At 37.5% G+C, this 23843-nt stretch overlaps 1 protein-coding gene across 1 annotated transcript in view; it reads left to right on the top strand.

Annotated features, from left to right (window-relative positions):
- LOC116997743 (syncytin-A-like) overlaps positions 1 to 23843 on the top strand; it is a 79865-nt gene that overhangs the window by 10092 nt on the left and 45930 nt on the right. The window contains exon 3 of the mRNA XM_033062822.1: positions 6287 to 6375. The gene's annotated coding sequence lies outside the window, so the exon portion shown is untranslated. The remainder of the gene's footprint in view (positions 1 to 6286; positions 6376 to 23843) is intronic.

The following is a 23843-nucleotide window of genomic DNA, read 5'->3' as shown; positions in this document are numbered from 1 at the left end:
AACCTTTTCACACCACTAGGAATATCTCATCTAGTGTTTTTCTGAGACTTGGAAAGAAAAAAATATATTTTTTTTTCCTTCTATATTGTATTTTGAGTAATTATGCATTCCAGGTATTTTCTTCTGGTCACTTCACTGTCTTCATTGGGCATTGCACCAGACCTCACTGGCACAAGCCCTAGGCTGGAAGTGCAGATACACCCAGCTTTGCTAACTTGAATGGAATTTTGCAGCTGATATAGTTAGATTGTGTTTTGATGAGGCTATAAGCCTCTGTACAAGAATGAACATAAATGGATTGAAATTAATGCTTGCAAAGTACTCACAGACCAAATTCTTGTCAAGCACTGTAGCAGTCTGTATAACAAAGGACTGTTGCTCGTGCACCAAAAAAAAAACATATATTTTTTAACATTTCAAAACTGCTGTAGCATTTTCCTTATTTTTAACAAAACCCAAATCCAGGATTCAGCAGACAAATGAATACTGAGATCAGTAAGTGTTTTGCAGTTTAATGAAAGAATGATATAGCTTAGGAGTTCTGTGACTGTTTATTTTTTAGAGTACAGTTTCAAATGGTGCAATGTATCTTCAGTTCTACTCTAATGAGGTATAAGAGTTTATACTCAGCTTCTTGGTGATCTGAAAAAGGTACAAAAGAAATGCAGAAACTTGGTGCTTTTATTGAAACCATGGGAAATCAAGGGTCCTCAGCATCTTTATAAAATGTATGTTAAGTGATCCAGGCTGATGAGAAATACTGGAGTCCCATAAATGGAACATGAGTGCATTTCATATAATCTCCAGTACCTCCATCAAAATTACTCTGGTTTATAGTACTAGAATCAACACAAACTAAAAATTAAACAAAACCTAAACAATTAGTACCAAAATGGATAACCCAAATCTTCTGACTCGTTACCTCCTTCAACCCAAACTGGATGCAGCCTTCAGCTGATACTAAAATACTCAGCATTAAACTCTTGCTACGAACGTCTGCTCTCTACGATTTGAGATTAGATTTTTTTGTGTATTACAATTGGCAACTTGGCAGAGTATAAAGTATGAGGTAATTAATTGAAAGAACAGTGTGTGCTTGCAAATTCAAAGCATTTACATATGAACTATCAGCAATTTCTTCAGAAAATTTGTATTCTGAGTACTAGGTACTGACCTCACTGCAACTCCATTACCCCGTACTCATGATGAGTAACGTTTTCTGATAGTTTCCCCTGTGTAAAGAATTACAGTAGTTTCACGAATACAAGCCGCACGGATTATAAACCGCACCCCCGGTGCCTCGACAATGTTGCTGTCTTTGTCAATAGATAAGCCGCACCCCGAATATTAGCCGCACTTTCGTTCGTCGCGAGAATCCGTGCGCAGCTTTCACAAATTGGCCAATTAGTAACAGGATCGCGGCATAGCGGGCTTTACTGGCTCGGGGCGGGGCCAGGCAGGCTCAGCCCGCTCATGGTTGCTGACGGGGCCGACCGGGTGGTGCTGCAGCCGCCGCCGGGCTCACTGGCCCCCCTCTCCCGTCAGCACCGCCCCGCCGCTGCGTTAACGTAGTCGCCCTGCCGGCGGGCCAGGCACTGCTGCCACTGGCAGGCATGCCGGCCGCGTCGCCGCTGCGTTAACGTAGTCGCCCTGCCGGCGGGCCAGGCACTGCCGCCGCTGGCAGGCATGCCGGCCGCGTCGCCGCTGCGTTAACGTAGTCGCCCTGCCGGCGGGCCAGGCACTGCCGCCGCTGGCAGGCATGCCGGCCGCGTCGCCGCTGCGTTAACGTAGTCGCCCTGCCGGCGGGCCAGGCACTGCCGCCACTGGCAGGCATGCCGGCCGCGTCGCCGCTGCGTTAACGTAGTCGCCCTGCCGGCGGGCCAGGCACTGCCGCCGCTGGCAGGCATGCCGGCCGCGTCGCCGCTGCGTTAACGTAGTCGCCCTGCCGGCGGGCCAGGCACTGCCGCCGCTGGCAGGCATGCCGGCCGCGTCGCCGCTGCGTTAACGTAGTCGCCCTGCCGGCGGGCCAGGCACTGCCGCCGCTGGCAGGCATGCCGGCTGCGTCGCCGCTGCGTTCACGTACTCGCCTTGCCGGCAGGCCAGCCGCTGCCGCCGCTGGCAGGCTCGCCGGCCGCCCCCTCCCGTCTGCACCGCCGCCGCGTTTCCTCGCCCTGGCCGGCACTGCAGGCCCCCGCACCGCCGGGCTCCCCCACGCTGCTGGCCCCTATTCTGCTGGGCTTCCCCCGCTGCCAGGCAGCCCCACCCGCCGGCCTTCCTGCTTCTGCCATGCTCCCCTGCACTGCTAGCCCCAGTTCTCCCGGGCTCCCCCGCCCTGCTGGCCCGGGCTCTGCCGCCCCCCCTGCCCCGCCCTGCTGGCTCAGGCTCTGCCGCCCACCCCCCACACTGCTGGCCCCGCCTCTGCCAGGCTTTCCCACCTCAGCCGTGGCCGGCCGGGCTCCAACTTGACTTGGGGCTGCCGCGGGCTCTCACTTCCGTGTTGGCAGCTTTTAGAATTTTGTTAATGTATTAGCCGCCCCGGAATATTGGCCGCACTTCCGGGTTTCCACCAAAATTTTGGTCAAATTGGTGCGGCTTGTATTCGTGAAATTACTGTATCTCATATTTTTAGCATGTAACTCAAACACAACCTTAAAGTAACTTTTGGTCTGCAATTTTTTCATCTCTGATGAAGGTGAGAAGGTACGGACAAACATGCCCCTTTAATGCCTTATCTGACTTTTGTACATTCAAAACTACTGAAGATATTTTCTAAAAAGTTAGAGACTGCTGGTTTTGGCTCATTTCCCCTGCTGGAGCACACTGTACCTGGTTCACATTTCATTCATGCACTGGAAACTTTCCTTGTATCCAGTCATTTGGGTTTTGTGAGGACAAAGAGCAATATAAATGCTAAAAGGCATCAAGTCAAATGAGCAAGGGAGCTGAGTAAGGGTCTGGATCATGAGTATGATGAAGGGCAGCTGAGGGAACTCAGGGTGTGTAGCCTGGAGAAAAGAAGGCTCAGGAGGGATCTTATCCATCCCTAAACTCCCTGAAAGGTCGGTGGAGTTCCTCATCTCCCAAGGAAAGGGCCTCAAGTTGTGCCAGGGGAGGTTTAGACTGGATGTGAGGGGAACTTTCTACACTGAAAGACTGGACAAGCACTGGAACAGTCTGCCCAGGGCAGTGGTTGAACCATCACCTATGGTGATATTTAAAAGTGGTGTAGATGTGGCACTTAGGGACATGATTTAGTGCTGGGTTTGTAGTTGGCTGGTGATCTCAAAGGTCTTTTCCAGCCTAATGGTTCTGTGATTCTGTAAGTATGCTCCTTATATTAAAAAGGAGTACTCTCCCTTCTCTTGATTGATAAGGGAAATTTTTGACTGTACCTTGTAGAATAGCTTCTAACTTTTTATATAGTATAATGTGTTGTCTATACATACTTCATACCATGGAAATCAAACCTATAGGAAACATAAGTAGACTTTATATTTTAATTAATCAAATACCTCTGAATTGTTCCTTGTTCACTTTTTAAGTAAATAAGCAGTCCTAGATTCAAGTTTGTCTCCATAGCAGCAAATGAAGGCATTTCTGTGAGATCCCTGTGCCCAGTTCCCTTTGTGCAGCCAGCAGCTCTGCCACACAGTCTGTTATGTACCCTGCTCAAGCTTCAGCAGAAGCAGGCATTTTCAGGTCCCAGGACTTCTGTTAAAATTCAGATGATTACAACCCTCTTCCTAATTTCCAGACGAAGTATCAAAACTCTGCTTTAATAATTGTGGCATCTCTTTAGTTTAAAAATCTCTGTTGAAACATTTTTACAATTCTACTCTAAATTCATCAAAGAGGTGGAAAAATCAGCCCTTACAGCGTTAATTTGCTCAAATACTTAAAGGAATGGTCAAGGTTAATAATAAGGTTTAATTGCACTTAGAATTAATTTAATTTTTTATAGCCCAGTTTTATAAGCAAGGTAAAAAGAGGTTCTAACTTGGCACATCCTTATAGGTTGATAGGTTAATTTGGTAGGAAGCTAGGACACATATTACCTTCTCTAAAAATCCATGTAAAAGATCCTAAAGAATATTACAGTCCATCCCACTTCTTATTATCTATGTATTTTTGTAAAAATTCTATTAAAAAGTTAAAATCCATTTTCTGAAGGAAAAAATCTGAATTTCCATTACAAATCCTGAATTTTGTATAACTCAAATTCCTTTGAAAATTAGGTATCAAATTATAAAGGTCAAAGCCACAACAGTGCCTAAATATATTTTAGAATTTGGATTCTGGTGCTTCAAATACTTTGCCTGGTAGTGCCATGATGGATGATACCACCGCAGGTTTTGTATCATGTTTAACATTCCTCCCCACACACAGACATGTGTCACCATCTAAGCATTTATATTCATGACTGGGATCCACCTTGGATTTGATTTGGGTGTAGCCCCAGCCAGGATCTTGCACTGCCCAAGGTGTATATTTTTAATAAATACCTATTTTATTCCTTCTGCTCTGTCTAGTCTCTGTTCCAGGTCAGCCTTTCCAGGTATCAATATCAGAACATTTGCTTTAAAAAATGAACCAATGCTGTCTATAATTTAGAAATTTAGCAATTTAGATGATTTGGAATGTCCTTAAAAAGTATTATATAAATGTACATAAAACTCTCAGTCATTTACAAAATTCTGTCGCCATGGAAAAAACATTTGTTTGTTTTGTAATATGTTTAGCAGTGTCAATTACTGTTGTAATAACAGTAAATTATTTTACTTCACTGCTGAAAAGTGACCATATACATACTGAAATAAAATACCAGATTCTTCTGATAAGAAGTTTTCATACTACTATAACTACAAACAATCAAACCAGTTTGTTTTCTTGTCTTTTCTCTGTAGAAAAAACTTACATGCATAAATTTAATTTTTAAATTAAGTTTTCTAAATCCCCTGTTTGGATTAGTGAGCTATATAGCTGACTTGATTAACTTGCTAAATGCATATAAGCTTAATGACAGGAAAATTCATGACAGGAAAATTCAAGACAGCGTTTAGATACTTATTTGCAGAGGAGTATTCAAATTGGATTCAATAATGGCACTGAGGTAAGAGAAGTGCAGTTCATACATTAACAGTAAAGGCAAGGGAAAACATCAAATATTCAACATGCAGAGAAAGAGAAAATGTTGAGTGTCTTTGATAGATGATGACTAAGAATGGGCAGAGTAATGGTATACAAAACAATGAAGCACACAAAGATTCACAGCTTCTATTCAACCCATTTTTCTACTCAAGCTGAAGGACTCATGACATATGATTAGAATTTTAAGGTAAGAAAAATATCTTAACTAACAAGCCTTCTAAAGGTTTATATAGAGGCTAAACACCCTCTGTATTGAGGCTTTACACAGATCATGAACTTCATGGCAACAAAAAATGGCCAGCTCCTTAGTGGAAAATGAGACAACCTATTTTTTATATTTAACAGTAGAATAGGTTTGGGACTGCTCTACAAAAACAAGCTGATTCACAGAAGGTTAAGAGCTAGCAGCAATTCACTAACGCACTGGATAAAGTAAGATATTGGTAAATCTTTTTGAATCAAAAGAGTCCTATATTAATAAAGAGGCCTGCTTAACCATTGTTCTATAGCCTGTTCCACATTAATTTCCCTGTGTAAACAAGTCTTGGAATTCATAGGGAGGAAAAAAAACTAAAAAGACAATATAAATATCTTGTAGTGTGGGATTTACATTTATCATCTGTTGGTGATTATATCAATTATGAATATGTACTCGGCAGATGATAAGCTGGGTAGAGTTAGGTGGTATTTATGTTCCTCGAGCTGACCTTGCCCAAGAAGCACAAACATTGATAGGCTACTGCTGTTTTGCTGATGTCTCTGGCACCTACAAAACTACTCTGTCTCCTCCAGTTCCTCTCAAGGCATGGCATTACTCTGTGTTTTTTCCTCATGGATTTTCTGGAATTGTGAACATGCAGCTTAGCTTCTATTCTGCTACTGCTTTTTCAAGGAAGTATTGCGAGTTCCTGTGAAACCGTATGAATCTGTTATGCACAAATATGTTTTCATTCTAATTGCAGGATGGGCTTACATTTCTGACCAGGTAAAACAAATGGAATTCAGGCAATTTCCTAATGTTGCTTGCAAGTGTAAAGAGCAACAATGCATTTAGCAATTAAAATTTTGTGGGTGGTCCCTTTAAATGTATATTAACTTTCCTTTCCAATTTACTAAAGGGGGAAACTTATGCTGACAGGGGGGCAATCTTCTGGGGGTGGAAACCAGGCACTATCCAATCAGTGAAGATGGAGGTGGGAGGAACAGCTACTTCTTAAGCAATGACAAGTAAGTAATATTAGTCCCATTGGTTTATTTATATTGTATACTTAAACAACAAACATCTATTTTCCGTGTTTTCTTCCTAAAGGCCCTGACATTTACAGCGTAACCAAACCTTCTTAAAATTTTTTCATAATAAAATAGTTTGAAGCAGTCAATAGTAGGAATGTTATTAGTATTAAAAGAACACACAAACCCCAAAACTACTGCCACCACTACCAAAACCAAAAATCACACAGAAACTGCAACCAAACTCAAAACAAAGATCCACAAGAAAAACACAGTTTTCTTTGAGTTGTTAACATAATTTTCTATGTTATATTCTACAAAATGCAGTGGTAAAACATGGGGAAAGGTAGATTAAGGTTTTGGGGTTTTTTCCTCCTTTTCTACTGTCTTCATGAAGGTTTGCAAAGAACAAGTACCTATGATCTATGACACCTACTTAACTTGTTGATACATTCTGTTTCCCATACAAAAATAACTTATGAATCACTGTTCACATCTCAAGCATCTTTTAAAATCCTGTTGTGTTTTCCTTTCTCTCTTTTGTGCATCTACAAAACCAATCAATTCTTAGGTCATGTATGCTTGGGGTATGAAGTACTGCTGTGGTAAAGGGTGGTAGAATCTACTTAAGTCCATAGGCTATATGGAAGGTCGGAGAGAATTGGAGAAAAAGGGAAAAAAAAATCCTACAGGGCAAAGACTTGTTTTATAGTGAAATTCAGTGCCCTGAAAATTGGTGTTTGATTCTACATCTAAAGTGTCAAGTTCTTAGAAATACCTAATATGACAGAGGTGGGAAGGGAAGTAGGAAAGGTAAGCAGGTGAGAAAGTCTTGCAGGTACAGTTATGTGTTTGTCTTCCAGAAAAATGTACCTAAAATCACAGATTCATTTAAGTTCAGTGGAATTTATCCACTGTGTATGAAATAATTTTTGAAGGATGATTGCAAATGAAGAAATGTAGATAGAGATAACTATTTCAGGATGCTGTAAATGGCATTATATTCATTTATGTCAAGGTGTAGTATGTGTTAAAGGTAGAATTCAGATGTAAAATGCATTTTAATAATTAATGGAAAATGTTATACTTTTATTTATACATCATATGCATGATACATATGTGATTAGCTGTATCTGTGAAATTTTATAAATTTCTAGGAAGTGTAGATTCACAATTAGCTATATGACCCGACCCTCCAACTCTGATAATGGATTAACAAGACACTTAGAAGACATTTCATTATTTTAATTGTCAAATTAGCATATACTAATTGTCAAAGATTTATTAAAATATTTGGAAAAAACTGATTTCATATTGTTAAAAAAATGTGCGAATATATTATATTCCAAAAACTGGATACATTTGAAATATTTTTTGCATATATTCAAAAATAATCACTTTGTTTAAAAAAGTGCCTCGATTTAATTTAAAAGGAGCATCTAGAAAAAACTTTTCCAAAATCTTGCATGACATAATATTTATTTTCCAGGAAGACTGTGCAGTCTTACATGCAAAAATGCGTAATTCCAGCTACTTTCAGTGTACCTAGAAGTTGTTTTCAGAAACCTACAAAAGATTTTGCTTATAAACTCCTCTTTCTACAGTATACTAAAGAGTGCCTTTAGTTACTTGCTACTTCCATGGCAAAAATCAAGTATCATACCAGAGACACTGGCAAATCTTGCCTCAGACCAAGCTACTTCCAGTGCCACTTAATCACCATGATCCATTTTTTTTTAAGGTTTTGCTCCCAGCTATAGAGTCAGTTAATGCAATGTGCATCCCACCTAAGTCTGTGCAGTCCAAAGTGACATTTTAGGTTGACTGACTCATAAAGGTAGATACTAAGCTAAGGTTCTGAATTATGAACTGAAACTGCAAAGAAAACAGCAGACATTGTGTTCTTCAGGCTTCACTGCAGGGAAATAACCTGAAACAGAACAGAGGTGTGACAAAAACAAATTCCCATAACAAAATTTGTGGGTTCTTTTCTCAGTTTCTTGTCTGTCAGATTTGAAGTCTCAAGCATAGGGATACTTATGAACTTGAATTAAGTTCTCCAGTCTTTCTTCTCAGTGATGAAATCTGTGGTGGAAAACTGTATTTCAAATTGTAGCATCATTCTTGTGGTTTTGTTTTAATCTGTGTTTCATTTGAAATGAATCTGCTAAGCCCACAAGATACCCCATCATTGATCCTAATCAGTTGTCTTCATAGAATGAATGTCAAAATGAAATTAAATATCTTAACAAACCATCATTTTGTGAGTAATGACAACCCCAGAAGTGTTATATAAACAGATCCATGCCTTGAGAAGACATCTATCTGCAAGCATTTTGTAAATAAGGTTTATAGTTGTAGTAGTTCCTGCAGACATCCTCTTGCATCTAGCCGTGTTAAAATGCAAGTTTGTTAAACAGCCATGGGAGCTTTCAGTTTTATAATGGCCCAATGAGATAAATGTTGAAATGAAATCACCTGACTCCACTGGAAAAATTCCAATTAACACAGTGGCTTACAATCTGTCAGCATCCTCTGTTCTATATGGATTTTACCCATACGTGTTCTTCAGTGCTAAATGCTTGAAATTGTGAAATTTTATGTGAACAAACTAATCTGCTCAAAATTCACATGTAGTTTGGTTGATGACATTTAATTTCATAAAATTGGAAATTATTTGCAACAGGCCTATTTTTTTGTATTTCAGTCCACATTTATTTTCTATTCCATAGTATCTGTTTCTATGCTATCTTTGACCCTGATTCAAAGATGTTGTTCTTAATACTGCAATATTTTCCCGGAGCTAGACATTTTGTCACAGCAGATGCTAGGGACATTCTGAATTGAGATATGTCCTATTTGTGTTTTGGGTCCTGTTACACCAGATTATCTAGACTGCTAATGATGGCCCAGAAGCGCCCTCAAGCAGTGGATCCCTGATCCCTCACTCAGGTCCTTTCTGTGGATCATTTGAGAGGTAGAATTGGAGCACTCCCAAAAAACCAGGATGAATCAAATCACTGCATCAAATGTAGCTTCTTCTACCTGCATAGACTTTAAATAAAAAAAATAATCTCAGTGTTTAGTACCCTCAAATGCCCCCTCATGCCAGTCCTTCAGTCCTTTCTGTCACCTCAATTTTGTGCTACATAATCAATCTCTCTGGAAGGCTGCCATGGAGCAGTTTTGTTATCACAGACACTCTGAAATTGCAGAACTGTGCAATAATAGTAACATTACTACTAATAATAATAACAGTGCTTTAGGGCAACAGAACACCACTTGGGGACCAGAGGATGGTGAAATCCAAAGCCAATCTACAGTTTAATTCAGAAATTTTGTTTTGCTCTCATTCCTAGTTAAGAAAAACTTTTTTTTTCTTTTTTTTTTTAAGGGAAAAATAAAATCCTAACCTGAGCTCACAGGAAGAAAAAGAAATGTTTGCTTTCTGTAATGAAAGGTGTGGTAGGAGCCACTTGTGCCATCTTTGTGCCAGGCCAGTCAAATGGGAAGTAGTGTTGCATTAAGATAGCATGAAGATTTTGCTTTTCAAGACTTTAGAGTTGTATGTGATGGGTCATTTTTGGTGACATTAACTTGAGAAAAATGTGTAATTTCAGATTTTATGGAGAAAGAGAGTTTGGTGGTTTGTCTAGATTTTCTTTCTTCGCTTTAACATGAGAATCAAATGGGTAAAGAGTAGAGGCTGTAAAATCTAATGTGTGGAAGGGACTTCATAATTTTGCATAACTCCTCTGTTTTGGCTCTTGAAATACAAAAGTTATCAATAGATGACATATGTCAGTCAATATCTAAAGACTGGGAGAAGATAATAAAAAAGATGAAAATAAACAGAAAGGTGACATCAGAGTGATTTTGACTACTTTGTGTGAATATTTGAAGAGAAAGGCTGAGAAAGGGTAAAATTTGGGGAACTCAGTGGTATATCTGTAAAACTCAGTTTTCTTGGATGTTAACCTCTCCTTGGTCTCTAAATTTGCAAGTTCTACAGTAGAAAAAACAAACAAGCAACCCATAAATAACCAAATATATGAGCTCTCCAGAGGACCAGATATGGCATGTTAGTGTGGCAGCTAATGCAATCCTACCTAAGTTTTTCCTATTAAAACTCAAATAAATCTTATTTTCTTACAAAATAAACTCACATGTGGTAAACTGTAATCCTTACTCTAAATGAAGCAATTACAGAAAAACAGTTGCAGAAGGGGAACTGACAGGTTATGTGCTTCACCCCTTTGTGCTGAGGAATGATCTGTCCTGTTGCTCCTCAAGCTCCATTTGTACAGTGGCTATTTAAACGTATTTAAATGTACTTAAAATCTTACTATTTTTCTTACTGAGGATTTTCTACGGGGCCTCATGACTGAACCACAGAATTTTTTCATTGTTTTATCCTAGGATAATGCATGCATTTCCAAGCAGACGACGTAACCACCTTCATTATATAATGCCAAACAATCAGACAATGGAAACTAAGCCTGTTGTCAGATTGCATTTACAATTGACATTCTGTGAGACATTGGAAGTTGCTACATATATCTTTAGTGCATGTGGGAGTCATGACATTAAAAATGACATAAAACTTATTATGCAGACAGAAAATAAACATTTTTCTTCCCTTAAAGAATTTGAGATTGATGGATAATTACTTTGCTTGCCAAGGAGAGACTTCCATAATCAGTATAAATCATAAGGTCATTAAATTGCTAGGGCAATGAGGAATAAATCAATGCCCTGAAGATGACTTGTAATTGCTTGTTGCAGGATACATGGCTGAATGATATTTTGTAAAGACCATACTGTGCATCTATTTAATTGTGTTGGATGTGTTTGCTAGTCTATAACAGTGCTAGCTGAATAAGTCAAAGACCACCCACACATGAACCAAATGACTTACGTGTCTGTGGGACACTCAGGAAAATCTGTACTTACTGCTCCAACTCAACTTTAGAAGGAAATTCCTAGGCTGCCTTATAAAAAGATAGAAAAAGAAACAAAAGTTTGATGCAATTCTTTTTGTGTAATACTAAATCCAGTGATATGGAGACAAAAATGAAATGCAGTCATAGCGACAGCAATGCTATTTTGGAATGTTCTACATGTACATGCTTCATAATTGGATTCAAATGAACAGAAAGTGACACTTCTCCCACAAGCAACCAGGTCTTTTTTGTACCATATCTAATAAATAATTTGGAATCAAAATTGCAAGAAATTTGTAGTTCATGACCTTTTAGTACTGTGGGTTTATAAATAATACAGTCATCAAAATCAATTTAATTAACATGTGCATCTGCAGGAAGGCAGTAAATAACTATTCTAAAATTGAAGTAAATTGTGGTACAGGCTTATCAGAGGGCTTCACATGCTAGAGAATTGCCTTGAGTCTATTCCACAACCTGGACAAAATAAAAATGCATATCTAAAATACAGTTGTGCTATTGTTTTCCCTGTGGATTCTGGACTTTGTTGTTTTCAGTTAATATTTGTATCAGTCAGGATTAACTCCACTCAAAATAATAGGATCATTCCAGATTTATATCAATGTCATTTTGTTTAACATGCCAGTTATCAGTGAAATAAAATTTTCCCATTAAATGTCATTGCTCAATTAACATGCTTAGTTTCAAGTAAATATATTTGTTTAATATGGATGACAATGACAAAGTACTTATATGACATTAGGGCTTAATCAGTGTCTAATCCCTGTTTCTTTCTGATCTGTACAAATATGAAAGTCATGTACCTTACTTCCAGATGTCTTAAGACTACAAATGAGAGTAAAAGACTTGGCAGTGTAAATGAGGGGGAAAAAAAAAGTAAAATTAATATACTATTTGTTCATTATATATTGTAGCTGAGGTTTCGAATTTTGTCCGTTTGAGTGTTTTTTTGTTTTGTTTTTTTTTTTGTTTGTGTTTTTTTTTGTTGTTGTTTTTTTTTGTTTTTTTGTTTTTTTGTCTGGGAGGCAACGTTAGAGGAAGTGGAGACAGTAAGTATGGCTAGATTAGCTGCTGTGAAAATCCTGGAAAGGCATAAGAAGTGAGGACTACATATTTAACCAGTAAGTTACTAAGAGTGAAGCAAGTCTGAAATGATTTTTTAAACTGAATCCTAACATTTTATTGTTTGTCAATTGTGAATAAGCAGGCACAGAAGTGTTAGGGACTTTTCAGAGCACATATTGAAGCAGTTCACTGTCTGCAGATTTCCATGGCTACTATCCAAGTATATATTTCAAAGAACAGTGAGTATCGTAGCATTGAAAATTCCAAACATTGTTCATTAAAAGTTTATATATTACGCCAGACTTTACAAGGAGCCAATGCAAAAACTGCGCCAGAACTCCAAAGCATACAGGCCATTCAAAACTGAGATTCATCATTCTGAAGGAAGCTGATCTTTCTAAAAACAAATTAGATGAGAGAAAAGTAAAAATTTTATATTACACATTTGTGTAATGGTTTGATCCAGTTTTAAATTAATTTATGATTATCTTTAATGTTAAGGCTTTCATGTCAAACAAGTACGAAAATAGCAAAATTGCCCCTAGTCTGTTAAATTGCAAATAAATCTATTTATCTGCTTTCAAATGGAGTACTCAACTACCTTGAGGACTTCATGGCTATCTCTATTTACCTGAATTACCTTCAGTTAGCCTTTGGAAAAAAAAATCCAAATGTTTTGAATTATGTGATAACATAAGCAATTAGAAAACCCTTTGCAGTTTCAAGTATGATCAGTTTTACTATGGATACTTCACTCCAGAAGTCAGACTTTGAGTAAAATTAATTTGACAAACATAATAGAATGATATTATTTTTTATTGATTGGTTATATTCTGCTTTCAGTTTCATCCTCAAACCTTTTCTGTCTCTTAAAGATTTCTTTTTTTTCCCCTGGTGTGTTTAAGCAGTTGCCCTTTTCTGTTATACTTGACCAAGAATGATAGAAGGAGTCCATGATTTTCTAAAAAGATGAAGTTTATCTGTTTCTGCAGTGTTTTACCACAGAAGATGTTGGGCCAGATTTTCAGGTGTAATGGTTCAGTGCTGCTCAATCAAATCTGGGTCTTTCAACACAAGCAAACAAAATTTGCAGCCAGGAAGATGGTACACAGGGAAGTTGAACAGGATAGGCCGCTGAGTCTCATGAACTTTGAACTTTCTTGGAACCCCAAAAAACAAATATAAGAAAAAAAAGAGATTTAAAGATAACAAGGCTTCAGCTGGCTAAACTAGAGCCATGGTATCTCCTGTGCTGTTCTGTTGCCACATCTCAATACAGAGAAGGGATAAAGAAGCCTTGGAAGACTTTTCCAAATAATGTTCTTGTGTAGCTTTCTTGGACTTGAGCCCTTTCAAAGATGTTTACATCATACCTGTACTGAGGAGAATATTCTTTTTTCAGCACCAGCAGTGGACATTTGAATTTCCACCTGCACTGTCTGAATACATAAGGGGAAGATCACAGGGCACTTAAATGCCACAGATTGGTAGATGTACCCAAGCTTTATGGTTGTATGGTTGTATGCTAGATAAAGAGAAGCTGCTCCTCCTCTTAGGCATCTGAACATGTATGCTTATGTGCAAAGGGTACAGAAGATTAGGTAACACTTTTGAGTCCCTATGACTAAATGTCTTTGATAACAAATATTTAGAGAGGAAAATAGACTAAAATTTCTGTTTTCCACAATTCTATGATAGCCCTGGGCCATTCTTTTTTCACTCTTCACTTTAATGATGACCTGCTAAAGGAATTGCAAGCATAGCAGATGCAATTTCAATGTTACCTGGAGAAAAAGATTGAAAGAGGAAAGCCAGAACCATTTCTTATTTTATTTTTGGAATTAAAGTTGAGGGTATGAGGTCTTTTCCCTTGGCCAGGGAGGCGGAGGGAAAGGGGGGGGTAATGCCAGCTGCTCTGTTACTCATAAAAGCAAGATCTCACTAATTCGATGTTCTTCTCCACCTACATACAGAGAATAATCATCTCCTAAAAATATTTATATATCCATACTGGTTTCAAATAGAACACATGCTTCCAAAAATGTAATAAAGAGATGTATGTTCCAATAATGAAGGTTATAAAATATTTAAATACTTCCTCCACTTCTTTCAAGAGGAAATGCCAAACAGCTAAGAGGAAGGAGATTCCAACTTCTCTTGTTTTTAGTGTGAGGTTCTTATTCCCCTTTGATTTATCACTTTCTTCTCCCAGAATAAAAACCTATTACTATTTTGTGATGCATATCCTGATCCAAACTTCATACATATGCATTGCCATATGTTTCACACTTCATATGCTTTCCTTAGTTTCATTTCAGGTTCAACATCAACACTCTTTACCCATCATGCTTATATACACATACTTTGTTCATTTCACACATCTTTCTATGTTTGCAGAGTGGAATACAGGAAGAAGTTGAGTTGACTATATATCTTCAGGGGAAGAAGGGACTCCAGAACAAATATAGGCCCTTCTATGTCATTCTTACCACTTACTTGAAAAGTATAGTATAAGGTATTTACTGACGATATAAATCAAATTTAAACTTGTGCAGGAGCAGAATTTCAATGAAATTAAGAGAAGCTATTTTATTTATTTTGGTAAAGCCTCAAGATAAGAAATTTCAAGCAGCTTTGAGTATTCCTAGGCAGCATCACATAATTGAATTTTAGGTTCCTTGTCACCTAGTGGAATACCTTGTGTGGTTGAATGCTCATGTTTTCTTGGGGACGGGTAAGGATCCCTGATTAGGATTCTCAGGACCAGCTTCCTGGCCCAGCCCAGTGTGAAGATGCAACTTGCTGCTGCAGGCTGCAGGGAGAGCCCTGCTTTAGCTCTGGATGCTCAAGACAAGGGACTTGGACATGTGTCATAGACTCCAAATAGTGTATCACAACTTCTCAGGCTAGTAGTCCCAGCAATATAAAAGGAGTCCTGTTTCCTGATGAGTGAGTGGCAAAGAAGCTAGTACAGAAAGGAAATGCTTAAGGTGAGTGTGTGTGGGAAAGGAATGTTGTGATTTACACAGCAGGTAGGCAAGGACACAATTTTTGTTGGTTTGTTTTTCTTTTTGTTTTTCCTCCAGTAGAAATGAGATAATATAGCAGCCTTTTTCCTGAATTCTGCTTTCTTGGAATGCCTTCATTATATAACTGCAACAGGTTAATGTACTTGAAACAGGTGTTGCAAAAAGCAGTTCTTATAATGTTGAAATTTTAGAGTCTGCACTTAGAATGTATAAGAGAATCAGCAACTGGAGTTGTAAATCTCAATAATTCCATATTTATAGTAACATTGGGAATTCCACCAATATCTTTAGGATCTTACCTGGAAATACTACATGCATTTGTGGACAATGGTCCTTTTGATTTATTTTCTTCTTAGCAATTCAGTTATGGCTATAGATGTATTTATGTTGTGGATAGAATTCAAGACCAGCAGGACTACAGAAGTGTTTGTCTCTCTGTACTTGGCACTTGGTGAGGCCTCACCTTGAGTCTTCAAGAGAGCTAGAGCGAGTGCAGAGAAGGGCAAGAGAGCTGGGAAAGGGCTAGGGAGTAAGACCTATGAGGAGCAGCTTAGGGAGCTGGAGTTGTTTAACTTGGAGAAGAGGATGCTCAGGGCTGGCTTTAATCTTCTCTGCTATTACCTGAGAGGAGGCTGCAGCATGGTGGGGTTTGACCACTTCTCCCCAGACAGTCAATGACAGGACAAGAGGACATAGTCTCAAGCTGCACCAGGGGAGGTTCAGGCTGGACATTAAAAGGAATTTTTCACAGAAAGAGCTGTTGGCCATTGGAATGGCTGCCCAGGAAAGTAGTGGAGACACCATCCCTGGAGGTGCTCAGCAAAAGACTGGATGTGGCATTTAATGCCATAGTATTAGTTGACGTGGGAGTGGTCAGTCAAAAGTTGGACTTGATGATCTCAGAGGTCTTTTCGACCCTAATTGATTCTATGATTTGGTGATTCTGTTATACATGGGTAAACTTACTTTTGTACCTATTTAGGTATTGAAAAACAAATTTGCCTTATTTTAGTTCCATTTAGTTATTAATCTAATAATTTTAGATGACTCATAATGAAATCAATGTTCTTCAATATGGAGTGGCTAAACAAAAGTTTACTTGGTAGTAATTCTGTTCTGCTGGTACCTGAGAAAAAGCAGACCTGTTAGTTTGAGGGGCATGCACATTTTAGGTATATTAATTTGTGTCGTTACTGGCCCTATTCGATTGTACTTCATTTTCTACTCTGTTTTGCAGTACTATTTCAGCAAGTATGAAAATGAGATAAACTATAAAACATGAATTAATTCATTTATTTGAGTGCTCACCTGGAAAGTGGCATACCTGAGTTCATCTCCCTTCTCCAAATCATGTCATGTACAAGCAGAATTTGGGGAAGGAAACAAGAATAAAGTTCTATGTTGACTACAGGTACAGCTGCCTCAGAAAGATTCTGTTCCTCCGTCACTCTCTTGAGCACTCATGGCAACAAATCTCAGAATACAGGTGTGAGGTATTGCTTTAGAATACTGCAATACCAACCTTTGCCACCTCACTTGACCTTTACCCTTTCAGAACCCCAAATATCAGAGGAAACAACCATTCATTTGATATTTATACAGATAATAATACAGCTTTATTCTCGTTTGACATTTAAATACAGTTACGTTATGGTTTTTCAGATAAATGTCAAACGAAAGGTTTCCAATTCTGACATTTTTTAATAGTATGCCTAAAAATGTTGCAATCAAATGAAGAACTGTGATTCATGTGGCACTTAACATGGTCTGCCTGTCTTCTACACACAACTTGAAGGCTAATTCCAGCTAAAGAGAGATCAGTATGGTAGCCTTTAACGAAAGAGGAGAACAAGAGAGTTCTCTGTAGAATTAATCATGCTGAAGCAAAATTCCTCCTAATTTTCAGATAATAAAAAAGTGTAAGTCTTGCTATCAGAGAGGTAAATAGATATTCTAGCTTTTTCAGTCTCCAAGATTCTCTAACTGGGTTCTTCTAGTCATGTCACACATGGATGCTTCAATGTTTAATTAAGGATTTTCTTCTTTGTAGATGCTTGACATTATACAGGATTTTGATTTAGCAGAGTGATACCTCAACATACCAAAATCATAATACATGAGCAAATTATTCTTCATGGAACACAGGAATTTGCACCAGACAGTTGAACCACAATACAAGTGGTTTGAGATTTTATATCCTATTCCATGTGAGTGTGCTAGCTCAAACTCTTGATTAACTCACAGAAATGTTCACACAACCTGTTCCACTCAACTGAAATAAGGCCACCCTCTGGTTCCCTTAGTGTTGAGCTAAGTTCAATTTTCTGACTGTTTTGTTCAGTCACTCCTTCCACTTTTCCCAGAGCTACATGAGCATATCACATTCCTCCATAGCCCCTGAGTTGTCTCCATTGCAGAAGTTTATTGATCAATCATAAACTAGTCACAGACTAGTCCAATACTGAAAGAATGGGTATATATAAGAAAAAAAGGATAAAAGCAAATCAAAACCATAGTGACTCTTAATATAAGCAAATAAACTACCATCTTTCAGAGATTCTTAGCTATTTACCTAATAGATTAAATTCAATTTTCTCTTAAGAGTTCACTTGAGATCAAATAGACAGTTGTTCTTCAGCTGGACAAGCAAAGCAAGACAATACGTCATTGAGATTATTTCAGAAAAAGAGTTTTTCAAAGATGTATTTGATTTCTGACAGCATTTCTTCAATGTTGTTGAAATCCACTGTTGACAGTACATTGTCTTTATAAGACCTTGAAAGTATGTGAGTAAATACTGACAAGTTTGGGGATTTATCAGTAAGTTACTTTGCAGTGTGTTTTACAGAGATACAAGTCCTTAAAAAAGATTCAGTGAGATTTTATTGCCTTGTATTTCTTTGCTCTGTTACAGGAGAAAGGGATCTAATTGCACATTTCTTTAGATACATACTTTTTTTTTTTTTTGCTGCACTCAAATTTACTGCCTAATTATTAATAGAGCTAAAATTTTTTTATTTTGTAGACACAGCGACTTCTGCTGTTTTTAGAAGATACTGGCCAGCAAGATGTTGCCACTGACTTTTGACTTATATAGACCTCTAATAAGGCATAGTTAATAAAAAGATACATTAATATTATATGAACATTTTAATTTTTATCTATAATCTGCACTGAGTTATGCTCAAGAAAATCAGAGGACTCTAGTACATTTCAACTTTATGTAGAAGGGTTTAGAAACACCTTTACACTCATAGATAAACTACAAAAATTGGAGGCACAGGACCATGGCATGAACTGCAAGCTTCCCAAGCAAAGTGGTTGAGAAGCAAACTGTTCCTTGTTCTGCTTTGGTTCTGTTCTTTAGCCAGGGAGGGACTGGAGCAATTTGTTTCTAGTTTACAGGCTTATCAGTATATATCATTAACAACCCCTTGGAGCAAAGAGATATGAAAGAGAACAAAGGAATGAAGCATCAGGAATGCTTCTGGAACAGGCTGTGAATGCATAGTCTGCACAGGAGAGAGAAAAAGGAACTTGTAAACATGCAGATGCAGATATTTTTGGATTTTGCCAATTGCCTTCAGCTATGAAGCTATATATAGACTACCTTCAAGTAAAATTTGTCATGGACAGTAGTTTGACATGTACAATTACAATAGGGAGCAATTCAATTGCGTCTCTTTGTTCCTCCTCTTTTCTTACTAGCAATATATTGTTTGTAATAATAGAAAGAAATTTTACTTTTTTGTGACAAAGGAAATTATTTGGTGGCATTTTATTTATAATTTTAATCATATGATTCAGTTCATATCGTGAGGTCTAGATGTTTCTTTTCAATAGTGATGCGTATTTCTTTTGAGGTATTGTACTGAATCTACTGGTTGTTGAAATCAAGTAAAAAGAGTTAACTCAGTTTTTCATGGGGCATTTGTTCTGGGAGCACAGGAAAAGGGGTGTGGAGTTTCTAGCACTGTTTAATTCCAAACCATCCCTGTCATCACTGGGGGCTTGGTTTTGGGAGGAAAAGGCAAGAACCAGAAATGGGAGAGGGGCATTCCTGCCCACTGCCAAACCCAGCCTCGCATGCCCAGATAGAGTCAGCCAAAGGGGTTGTTTTATCCTGGTTCTTTGCTGTTGTCCAGATGTGGGGGGAAAAGCATCAGGCTGCAAGGGTTCTCCTATTGCCTTTAGCCTGGAGACCACCACTCTTTCTGGTAATAATAAAAAAAAATTTATTATAATTTTTATTATATTTATTATTTATTATGTATTTGGTACCCCATGGTGAATGCCTCTATCTTTTGTGTGCTTTTTTATATGGGTGGTGCTGTGGTTTATGTGATTGTAGTAAATTGTTATTCCAATTTATGATCTCTCCTTATTGTTTCTTCCTTATCAGAAGGGGAGGGGGTGAAGGGGGCAGCTTAAGTGGGGTGTAATTTTCCAGCTGGGTTTTAAACCACCAGAGCATTTTATTCAACTCACATACCACTTTTACCCTGGCAGCATGCCCAGAGGTATTTCACTGTGGTTCACAAAACTATCATTAAATGCCATTAATCACTTCCATGGAACAAAGCAGAAGAAATTCTGAAGTGAGCTAGTTTCTGTTTTCACCTAGTTCCATGTGATTTTGTCTCCTGGAATTGTCCACTAACAGAAAATGGGCTGCTCACCACCACATTCTGTATCCCACCATAGCTGTTGTCAGCCATATCCATCATAAGCCAAAGATTCAATCCTCCAAGCCCTGTACATAGATAACTGTACTCAGTTGAATCTGGCTTGGTCCCAGTTTCCATCTGGAGCAAGTGCTCATCTTTAGGGTTATATGCCCACCCTCATGCCCCAGAATTGAAAACTGAAATCAGAATTAAACTGTGAGTTTGTGAAATAAGAATATACTTTGAAACAATCCCTTATGAATTAAGGCACTTCTTTTGCTTTAAATCATGAGTTTGAGGACAACTCATCTTGAAGATAGGCAAAATTTCTACACTGGCTTTTTAATTTTGTTCATGAAAAGGAGTTTCACCCATTGAGAATTTTTAATCCTACTGGGTGATTTTGCCAGCACTGGAGATGTGAGCAAGCATAATGCTTAAAGGCAGAAAGAAAATCTGTAGAGTGAGGACCCTTCAGCATTTTGATATTTGTGCAGGGGAATAATGGCAAGGTGGACAGGAGAACAAGAAAAATGGTAGAATGTGGAAATATGAAGCTGAGTAACTCCCTATCTTCCAGCTGGTACCTCTTGGAATTTTTTCCTTGAAGCTGTGGATGATAAGGGAGGTAAACAAACCTTAAACCCATTCTTTCAAGTTATTTCTCCCAAAATGTGTGGAAATGTGTCTTACCAATAAAGACTAATCACCAGGACAGAAATTTGCCACCATCCCAGTACAAAATATTCCCAGTGTGGCCTCTGATCAGTATGGCACTGCAAAAAAATGACCCAAAACCAGATATGCCAAAAAATCATTTTTCTTATTTTTAGACATGGAGTTCCAAACTAGATAAAAAGGTTTGTCTGAGATTTGTCAGTCATGGGAAGTCCATGGAAAAGACACAATTTGAAATTGAGTCTAGATCAGATCATTGGACAGTTGTTTTAATTCCCAGAGCATCCATAGCACAACCCTAAGGACACAATGATAAAATTGAAACTCCATTAAACCATTTGGCCTGATTTTCTTTACAAACAGGACTTTTAAGTTTACTAGATGAAATGTGCATTACTGAACATGGTATTTAATTCTTTGTCTTGAAATGCATGGAATTTTTATTCCTCTTCAGTTATTTTATTTCATTCTGTGGTCACAAAAAAAATTTAAAAAGTCCAAATATCCCTTATGTGTCGTAAGCTAAAGTGTTTTCTTGGATTTTATTCATTACCTATCCTTATACAAAGAATCATCTTAATATGGATTTGAAAAAATTAGTCTTCAAAAATTTGTACTTTGAATGTGTTTGTAAGAGAATGTAGAAAATCCATTGCAAAACATCCCTTTCAAAGATCAGACAGACCAGAAAGAAAAGAATGGCCATTGCCACACTTGGAATTTTATTGCATGTCTGGACCAGGTTTGCCTTTTCACCTTGAAAATGAAATTCACGTCTACTTAAGTTTTTTCAGCAGTTTATAATCCCCACTACTGAAATTAGAAACAGGTGCCAGTTAAATGAGAGGCAACATGAAAAAACCCCTGCACTATATGCTTTCCATATGATGAGTGAAGTGTAAAAAAAAAGAAGAAAAAGGTTATTTCAAGTCTTACAGTCACAGAATCAAAGAATCCAAGTTAAAAAAAAAAAAAATAATATCATGCATGTAAGACAGTACCTTTGACATGATTACATCCTTACACATTAAGATCTGAAAGAAGGATCATCCAATTCCTTTCTCCTAAAAAGTCCAAAATGTCAGGTTGGGTAGGAGACAATCTACATAACATGTTACTCATTTACAGGCTATGCTGGAATAATAAAACCTTACTTTTTTACACTAGGAAAATGCTGGTTTTACAGCTGTAATGATAGGGGAAATCGTGCTGCCAAAGCAGAAATAACAAATAGAGCATTTGATATTTCTTTGCTTTCTGATTAATTCTTTGCATTCATACAGCCTGAAAGTCACAGCCAGGCTTCAAAACTCTTCAAAACTACAGAAAAAAATTTATGAAAGCCCAACATATAACTTAATGTCTTTTACATACTTTCAAGACCTTTCATATGTATCTGTTTTACATATGTATCTCATCTTTCTCTCTCTCTCCTCTTTCTCTCTCTCTCTATATATATATATTTTTTTCCTTTTTTTCAAGGCCTTTTATTCACATGATTGAAGCCAACACTCTAAATTCAGGAATATAAGAGAAGTCATAACATAAGTAAATAAATGCAGACAGATTTTAAACTATTTGAAAACTGTAATGTGTTTTTAATTATAAAGATGTTAATCTTTGGAAATTGTAAAAATTAAAGTTGTAATTCTCTTTGACCACATAGAAATCAGAATCACATAATTTTTTAAGGCTTCCAAACTCCTAAATTTGCCTTGCTTTACAAGCAAATGTTATGAATTTACCATATGGAAACAGCATTTAATGGAAGTAGGGATTGACTCCTAATTGCCTGTAACAATTGTATTTTTTAGCATATTGCACTGTATTTCTGTATACTTTTTGATATAATTTATTAAAAAAATTTGAAAGTGTGGAAGAAGACTAATTTTTTCATCCAATTTTAAACAGCATTATACTATTAATATTTCTGGTTTGTGTCCAAGAATATTAGGCAGAATGATGTTTTAAATAAATACTGAAGCAATTATAATTTTTTTATCAAAGAAACTCCAAACTCCATTAAATTAACCTAAACATGAAAGAACATTCTATTCTCTACGAATGAACAGTTTTAGGTGCTCAAGAAGCTTCTAGTGATAAAAAGCCTTTATATGATAGCAATATCTAAACTAAACAGTGCTGACTTTGATTTTTAGCTAGCCAGGTAAATTTTGTTTTCATTATATAAGTTGAAAAGATAAGGAACACATTTTGCTTCAGAAATTTTCTAATATTCCTTTATACTCTTTCTAGTAGGAATAGAGAATTCCTACTATATTCTTCCTGTTCTATAAGTCAAATATTCTTGTACTACACAGAATGTCTTATATTGTGCAAATCAAACTATTTTTTTTTTCCTTGAACTAGGAAAACCTTTTTTTACTTATGGTCTCTTACTAGACTCCTGACTTTTTCACAAACATGGTCCAAACCCTACATATTCAGGTTAGTCAAGTACGTACAATTTTCATGTGCCAGACAGAGGGAGTGAATTTTACCCATTTATTTAACAATATTACAATAGCTGATGGTTAGGACATACTCCTGATAGTGGAAGTTTCGGACTTTTATCCTTGCTTTCATATTTTCTCCAAAGACACTATGTGTATACAAAATGCATTCACAAGCAGCAATACACAGTACAGTCAGCATTTATTTCCTTCCAGAATTTCTGGGATACAATGGACACCTCGAGATCTTTGGTCATTGTGAGTTTAAGGACTTCCTGCAGTTGGTATCAGCACATAAGCTATGAGTTTAGACACGGGCATCTAAATTCTCATTTATGTCCTAGACAGGTAAAGCCTTTACCAAATATTTCCTAAGTACTTAGATCGTGTGGGTAAAGTTTGAATTTAACAGAGCTGGAAGAGAGGGCAGAGGAAAACAAATAAGAATTTATTCCAGTGTCAGTGTCAGGAAGCATCAGGGGCAGGGCAAAGATCTTTCCTGATAAAATAAAAAACTATCGTATTCAAGTCAAAACATACGGTGCAAGGAAGAGGAGGTGCTTCTTGCAAGCCAAGTATAAAGAGGCACCGCTCCTCAATTTGAGGAGC

Source organism: Catharus ustulatus, chromosome 6, assembly GCF_009819885.2.
Source record: "Catharus ustulatus isolate bCatUst1 chromosome 6, bCatUst1.pri.v2, whole genome shotgun sequence".
NCBI lineage: Eukaryota > Metazoa > Chordata > Aves > Passeriformes > Turdidae > Catharus > Catharus ustulatus.
This window is presented reverse-complemented; position numbering and strand designations above follow the sequence as displayed.